Raw genomic sequence first — 8,795 nt, 5'->3', positions numbered from 1 at the left:
AATTTTAATTTCAAATGCACTGTCACTCATCTCAGTTAATCGGTTCAATGGACGTGTCTGTGATTAGCTACACTGCTCAATGCTGCAAACATTGTAAATAAAAACATCTGATGCTCTCCAGAGTGCACATGTAAATATGCACAGAAGAGTTTTCCAAATATGTTATTATTACAGTTTCAGGAACCAGGTACTGTACCCAGTGGAAAACCCCCCAAAAGTGAACCGTACCGAGCCGTACCATGCAGTGGAAAAGCGCCATAAGGGTGCTCTTGGGTTTTTTGTTTTTTTTTGTGAGAATGATTAGCTCCCTAAACTGGGCGTGACATGATAAACTGCTTTCTGTATGGATTTAATATGGAATGTTGCTTAAATATGGGAACAGTTGGCAATTCAACATTGCATGTTTTAAACACTTAGATTATGTTCTTACTTTTGCCATGCATTAAATGCACATCCTTGAAAGAGCACAGTTTGCTGACATATTTACTTTAAAGTCCGCGTGAACCGGAAGTTGATGAAGAAATGGATTTCAGTGTGGTGGCATATTTCCAGCCGAAATGGAATATTGAGCAGAGGATGGGGTTTTATTTTTGCGCTCCTCCTCTCATCTTTCAGTCACAGCAGACTAATTGTCGGAGGGGCGTGGTTATTTTATTTTGTCTCAAAATGCACACCAGTAATGATTTTTTTTTCTAAGGCACGTTTATAAAAATTCCTTAAATGTCCTAATTTAACTATGGCCTAATCCTGGCTAAGTCTAAGCCCTGTCTGTGAGACCAGGCCAATATCTAAAAAATGAAGCATGTCATAATCACAAAATTAGTAATTCACAATGTAGCTTAATAAGCCTAATTTTCTTTTAACAAAACTATGATTATGTTTTGTGCTCAAATTATTCTATTGAAAGATAATTATGATATTGTAAACATATAATAATAATAATACTTGTTTTAAATTGTGTGCTGGTATTACCTTATGAACTGTGATTACATTATAAGTTGCCACAGTGTGTTCATAATGTAATACATTTCTCATACAATAGCCTATTACATTATGTGAACAAATTTTATTACATTGAAAAATTATTATTACAAGTATGAGCTCAAGATTTTATTATGTTTAGAGAAAATTATTACATTATGACCATTTTATTACAATAATAATGTAATATGTATTACATTATGCACAGTTATTACATTATGAGTTGCTACAAGTGTTCAAAAACATTACATTCAGTTTGCACTTAAGTATATTCTTTTACAGTATTCTATTTCTGTAATAAGTACTCTTTTTAAAAGCATGCTAATGTGCACTTTTCACAAGGGGAACAGCACCGTTTGACAACAACCCCCCAATCTTCAAATGGCATTTAAGACTTTTATCTATTCTGTTTGTTTAGAAAAATACATTTGACAGTTTTGATGTTTTAATGAATTAAGGTGAGATGAAAAGCATGATATATCTCTTAGCATTTTCAATTATCCCAATGGTGGTTCTGCAGATTGCACATGACCAAGATACATAGCTAAACTTTAATGGCTGTCAATAAAAAAAATATGCTTTTTCAAGGCCAGATGGTGTAGTTACAGCATACGGAGGAGGCCAAGTTACACAGGCACTGCTCATTTACACGGCTGAAGCATGTATGAATAGTGTCACGTTTCACTACTGTGCGGGAGCGCGGAGCGAAGGAACGAGGAGACGAGGAGTACATCAACGAGGAGATTTTAATTATAACAAGGGAACCAGGAAAACACACGTAGCAGATGAGGTAGATATAAACAGACATTCAAAATACCAGACGCCGAACTGATAACATGGAACACTATATATACACAAATGACATGACGATGGAATGGCGAGACACACCTGGGATCAATAAAACAATAAACATAATTAGAACAGGAACAGGAAGAACCAAATAAGGGCATGGAAACACATGGGGAGCAAAACACACACAAAATACGGAACAGAGTCTGACATTGCCCCCACTGACATTACTCCCAGAAGGCGCGTCCCACACTGTAACAATTCCACGGGGGGGGGGAATATAATTTTTATAGGCCCTCTGTAGGCATAACTCGGGAACAGTGGCCCTCCCTAGGCTTGACTTGGGGACTGGAGGCCTCCTTGCGCTCGACATGGGAACTGGAGCCCTTTCAGTGCTAAACTCGGGGACTGGAGCCTTCTCTGGGCTAAACTCGGGGACAGGAGCCCTCTCTGGACTACACTCGGGGACTGGTGCCCTCTCTGGGCTAAACTCAGGGACAGGAGCCCTCACTGGGCTAGACTCGGGGACAGGAGCCCTCACTGGGCTAGACTCGGGGACTGGAACCTTCTCTGGGCTAAACTCGGGGACAGGAGCCCTCCATGGGCTAAACACGGGAACAGGAGCCCTCCCTAGGCTTGACTTGGGGACTGGAGCCCTCCTTGGGCTCGACATGGGAACTGGAGACCTTTCAGTGCTAAACTCGGGGACTGGAGCCTTCTCTGGGCTAAACTCGGGGACAGGAGCCCTCACTGGGCTAGACTCGGGGACTGGAACCCTCTCTGGGCTAAACTCGGGGACTGGAACCCTCTCTAGGCTAAACTCAGGGACAGGAGCCCTCACTGGGCTAGACTCGGGGACTGGAACCCTCTCTGGGCTAAACTCAGGGACAGGAGCCCTCTCTGAACTACACTCAGGGACTGGTGCCCTCTCTGGACTAAACTTGGGGACAGGAGCCCTCACTGAGCTAAACTCGGGGACAGGAGCCCTCACTGGGCTAGACTCGGGAACTGGAACCCTCTCTGGGCTAAACTCGGGGACAGGAGCCCTCCATGGGCTAAACTTGGGAACAGGAGCCCTCCGTGGGCTATACTTGGGAACAGGAGCCCTCCGTGGGCTAAACTCTGAGGCTGGAGCCGACACTGGGGCAAGCTCTGGGGCTGGAGCCGACACTGGAGCGAGCTCTGGGTTCTGGCTCTTGAGTGAGCCACGGCCGGCGGGCTTGATTGAGGAACCACCGGCAGGCTTGAGAATGTCAAGGCCGGCAGACTTGGCATTGGATCGGCCAGCGGGCTTGGGAATGCCACGGCCGGCAGGCTTGACTTTGGAGTGGCCGGCGGGCTTGACTGTGGAACGGCCGGCGGAGAGGTTCTGGATCGGGATAGGAGGCTCTACAGACACCGGATGACCGCCTCCTTCCAGTCAAGGTTGGTGGTGTCTGGGAGCTCCGTTGACTGATGGTAAGTGACCCCGAGCCGGAACAGAGTCACAAGGGTCTCCCCATCGAGGGAGCTGGCGAGGGCGATCAGCAGGAATGCCCTCGCATAGGTGAGCGGGTCGTGGCTGAACATCGCTCTTTTCTCCATGTCGGCAGGGAGAAACGAATAGGAAAACAAAACACTTTTCAAAAAACGAAAAACAAACACGGGGAGAAGGGGCGCTGCTTACTGTCACGGTCCGGTATTCTGTCATGTTTCACTACTGTGCGGGAACGCAGAGCGAAGGAACGAGGAGATTTTAATTATAACCAGGGAATCAGGAAAACACACGTAGCAGATGAGGTAGATATAAACAGACATTCGCAATACCGGACGCCGAACTGATAACATGGAACACTATATATACACAAATGACATGACGATGGAATGACGAGACACACCTGGGATCAATAAAACAATAAACATAATTAGAACAGGAACAGGAAGAACCAAATAAGGGCATGGAAACACATGGGGAGCAAAACACACACAAAACACGGAACAGAGTCTGGCAAAAAATTATTGACAACCAGAAATACACAATGGGTTTTAATGCTGTTTTTAAACCCCTAAAGTGGAGCTGTATGCAAGTGTAAAAGTCTCAAGGTAACTTTAAAAATAATAACAGGGATGTGGTGTGAATATTATAAAAGCAAGCAATCTCCATAAACATCTGTGACCCAAATACATTTCTACTGTATTTCCTCCATGAAATGTTTTTCCGTCAAATGGTGAGAAATGGCTGTCAGATATCGACTATAAAAACCAGAACAAACACATCTGAAGAAATCCTGAAATATTGTTCTGCCAGGCCAATAAAGTAGTAAAGCCCATGAATATATGATGAGCTGAATTATTCTGAATTAATTTCAGTTCAAGGTGTTCTGAACTGACAGCTCATCTGTATTTGAAAAAAGTTGAGATTCTTGTATCTGAGGGGAGAGTTTTATGCTGCGTATATTTAATATGCATGTCGAGATGTGTAATACCATGTTTGGCATGGACACATTTAGGACACATGACAGGATGTGTCCTGAACGACGGGATGTCCTAATTATTTAATATCACACATACTCATTAAGTCTCTGAGATGAGTCGCGCTGGTGAGCTTTCCTATATGTGAAATCATAAATTCAGTCAGAGTCTTTTGTGTGCCTGTGCCATAAACCACTGAGATTATTTCCAGAAAGAGAAGGAGAGAGGAGGAGGTAGAGTCATGTGATTCAAATCTGCAATTGGATTTTTTATTTTTGTATCTTTTCAGGGATCTAAAGTGGTTAAAGTGGCTGCAAATTGGGGTTGTCACAATACCAAGATTTCAATCGTTGATAGCAATTTCACATTACTCAGTATCAGTTTCAATACCACAATGATATTCTAAGCACTTAAAGTTGGGCCATAAACTGCTTTCATTTGGTCAGGATATTTCCTAAACAGTGGCATTGTTCATGAGCTTTACTTATTTTGCAAATTGTAGAATTAGTAGATCCAATTACGTGAATTAGTTTTGATTGTTTTAATGTATCATTTTTCAATGTGTGACTTTTTTTTCAATTTGTGTTACACATTTTTTACAACAAATACACTACTGCTCAAATGTTTGGGGTCAGTAAGAGTTTTATTGAAAAAATCTATTCATCAAGGATGAGAGTAAGTGACAGTAAAGACAATCAGCATTTTAGAATGTTTTCTAAAATCATTCTAAAATGCTAAAAATCAAGCTTTGCCATAATAGGAATACATTATATTTTAAAATGTGTTCAAATCGATAACAATTATTTGAAATTTTATTGTCACAACCTTTGTCAACATAATACATTTATTTTTAAAATCCTTAAAAATTCTTAACTGTCCCAAATTTTTGAGTGCTTGTGTATATGATGGTAAATATTGTTGTGCATGATTGTTGTTCTAATTGTGCACGCAGATGAAAATTACTAGATATCGTTTTTCCTTGATTTTTATGAGAAACGTGAAAAACATTCACTGATAATTTGAACTACTTTGTACAGTGCTTTGGTTCTTTAAAGATGAAACATTTTTAATCCACTTGGCAGTAACTGTTTGATTGAAACAATGGTTTCACTAATTACTCCAAAACAAAATCAAATATATTTTTACCTATATCCCTCATCCTTAAAAATCAACTAATTAAAAAAGTAACTAAAACAATGACATGAAGCCTTCAAGTATTTATTGATGAAGTAAACAAATAATTATTCAGTTCAACATGAAATACATGCTGAGCAGTGAGTGATTTTCTCTTTTTGGTCAATATTGTTGTTTGTTTGATTATTATATTCACACCATAACCGACAGCAGTAGGTCTATCAGGCTGCATTTATACAGTGTACCAATCTGATATTTTGACTCAAATCTGATGTTTCCATACCGCATGTTTACATTCACTGAAGACAAACCGAGTGGGTTTACACCAATACCTTGCCAAGACGAGAAATTAACAAAGAAATGCATCTGACAGCTTACAAGTGCAGGTGCATTACCGTGAGACGCAGCCGCTCTTTACAGTGCACACATACAAATACACATGTGAGTGCTCACCTGCAGCTGCCTGTCAGTCACGCATTAAATTGAGTTGGCACTTGTATTACTGATATTTAAAAAAAAATTATTTGTACTTACTTGGTACCAAAATATGAGTACTTTTGGCATCCTTACTGCTCAGTGGTGTAGTCGGGGCCATACACATTTATACACCGGCTGTTTGTGTATTATGACTTCAAAGGATCAATATTTGCATATACCCTAGGTGTACCCACTTGTTTTGTTGCTTGGCAAGTCCATAATCTACTGTAATGTTAGCTTCCCCTGTGTCCCCCCTGTGTCAACTGTGTCCCATGAAAATCATGATTCTATGTTCTAATTTGTGCAATATCACGTCTATCATTCTACCTTTTCCCGCCAATCAACAACTGAGTGCATGTGTGAACTGTACTGAGAAAAAATTCCACTCGGTGCCACTCAGTGTTTTAAGAGGCACTGAGCGCAGTTCTATCAGTGCAGTGGACACTTATTTCCTTAAAATAAGTAGGCTATAGTCCTATAGATAGTATAGTAGGGCTGTCATGATTCCTCGATTAAATTCGAGTACTCGATTATAAAAAATCCTCAAATGTATTTTGCTTGTTTCGATTAACTGGCAAAATACCGGAAATGGTGCATTCAACGGACGAGAATCCATGAAAAGCATCATCAGAAGGTTTTCTAAGGCTGCGTGAAATATTAAAACCATTTAAAAAATCATAATAAAGCATAGTGATATTGTGAATTCACAAAGGCTGCGATTCAATTAAATATGATTCTATGTTCTAATTTGTGCAATATCACGTCTATCATTCTACCTTTTCCCGCCAATCAACAACTGAGTGCATGTGTGAACTGTACTGAGAAAAAATTCCACTCGGTGCCACTCAGTGTTTTAAGAGGCACTGAGCGCAGTTCTATCAGTGTAGTGGACACTTATTTCCTTAAAATAAGTAGGCTATAGTCCTATAGATAGTATAGTAGGGCTGTCATGATTCCTTGATTAAATTCGAGTACTCGATTATAAAAAATCCTCAAATGTATTTTGCTTGTTTCGATTAACTGGCAAAATACCGGAAATGGTGCATTCAACGGACGAGAATCCATGAAAAGCATCATCAGAAGGTTTTCTAAGGCTGCGTGAAATATTAAAACCATTTAAAAAATCATAATAAAGCATAGTGATATTGTGAATTCACAAAGGCTGCGATTCAATTAAATAAATATATATGCGTTGCCGGTTTAATATGCGCTTTATTTATATGCGTGTAGGTTACGTGCATCTCAGAGCAGCTTCGTTCACAGTAAATGCTGCTCCACACAAACAGTTATCATTTACATGTGTGGCACCATCTCAAAGTCCATATTTGCATATGCTGTGAGTCTGAATTGCTTATAACGTTCATCTGGGAATTTATAAGGTAAATCATTTATAAACCTACACCAACACAGGAAAATAGATCACTATCTTTCTAAATACGCTAACGGTTTTTGCTAACGGAGTTTGCATGTTTTGATGTCCACATGTTCTTGTTCAAGAAATGACAGTGGCTGTAGCATTTCTATCAAGTATTATAGAATTAAAGGTTGTTCACTCAATATAAAAAAAAGCATTAGATCGCGCAGTAAAATGTAAAAACAATTTTCAGGCTGTTGGCGCCCTCTTCAGGCATTTGCTATAATACATAATGTCTATAAGTTATGATTATATTGTTTTATTGTTCAATAAAACCATATGATTTCTTGCTGTTGATATTTTAACTAATTTTAAACAATTATCATTTCCTCATTACTAGTATAAGTATTTTAAGTCATTTAAAATCTGTTGTTTGCTTAGGTCTATTTTTATCACAAAAAAATTATCAGATTTTTCGATTAATCGGCAGAATAATCGACCGATTACCAAAATAATCGTTAGTGACAGCCCTATAGTATAGTCCTTAAAATAAAGTGTTACCTGGTTTTCTTATTACTACCTGTGTATTTTGGTGATTATCAGAGTATTATAACGGTACAAAAGCACAATATATTTGTTTTGCTTTGGTAGGTTGGTATATTAACATGACACTCTATAAGTTAATAAAATATACTGTAAATTTAGTTCAATCTGTAAAACCTAAAATGTTCCTACTGTGTTTTTTTCCACTGCCAGTTTTTTATTGCAATTTTTTTGTTTATAGTGTGGGAAATGACGTTTTTACCAGCTGCTGGCCTCGCGGTCCCCATCCTGCATACTGCAGATGAGCGTTTCGCACTTCTGGAGGGTTCAGAATCCACGTTTCCCTGTAAAAGACAAGCAAAGCCATTACTAATCAACTAGTTGTATACTGCATGACAAGTAGACTAGTTGACCATACTGACCCAGACAGACAGACTGATTGCCAGACTGGCAATCAGTCAAACATTCATGTCTTCAGAGGGCTAACAGTGCACACTTCCTCTACCTGGTGCAGTGGAGCGTGTGCCAACAGATATTGATTCCATCACGGTGTACTACACAGCCCAACACAACTGCACGGCGAATAAAGCACCATGAGGGAATTCCTGCGGCAGGAAATCTAACAGTGATAGTATATCCCAGTGCGCTGTTAAATCCGGCCGGGGCAGCGGCCCAGCGCTGTGTCAGCATCTGTTCCGTCTGACAGAGCTCATAAATATAGATGCTTTATTCTGCTGTTGTGTGCAATGGCTCTGTGCACTGCAGGCCCAAAAATTACAGGTGACACGAGCTGTACGTCTCTGTGCTAATCATGGGACAGACAGGCTGGGAAATCGTTGGTAGGACCACAGGATAGCAGTATGGAATGGATTCAGTTCTATGAATGGCTTCGACATGTGACGTGAGCAGCGAAATGCTGCATCGATGTTTTCCTTGGTTTATAATGACAAATGGACTTTGTAAACTAATGCGACTGGTATACGAGCTCAGCGACTTACGGAGTTTCCAGACTGCAAATGATGTAGTCCGCAGTGAAGGAGTGCTCGTAAACCTGAGAGTTTGAACA

General features: G+C 40.1%; 1 long non-coding RNA gene across 1 annotated transcript in view; it reads right to left on the bottom strand.

The window, feature by feature from the left end:
- LOC107588016 (uncharacterized) overlaps positions 1 to 8,795 on the bottom strand; it is a 14,291-nt gene extending 5,496 nt beyond the window's left edge. Inside the window, exons 1-2 of the long non-coding RNA XR_001609532.1 lie at positions 8,728 to 8,795; positions 7,992 to 8,073 (exon numbers count right to left, since the gene is read on the bottom strand). This is a non-coding gene — a long non-coding RNA (uncharacterized lncRNA). The remainder of the gene's footprint in view (positions 1 to 7,991; positions 8,074 to 8,727) is intronic.

The sequence above is a fragment of the Sinocyclocheilus grahami genome, unplaced genomic scaffold (genome assembly GCF_001515645.1).
Source record: "Sinocyclocheilus grahami isolate Dianchi unplaced genomic scaffold, SAMN03320097.WGS_v1.1 scaffold98.1, whole genome shotgun sequence".
Taxonomy (NCBI): Eukaryota; Metazoa; Chordata; class Actinopteri; order Cypriniformes; family Cyprinidae; genus Sinocyclocheilus; species Sinocyclocheilus grahami.
Note: the sequence above shows the minus strand (reverse complement) of the source record. Positions and strands in the feature narration are given on the sequence as shown.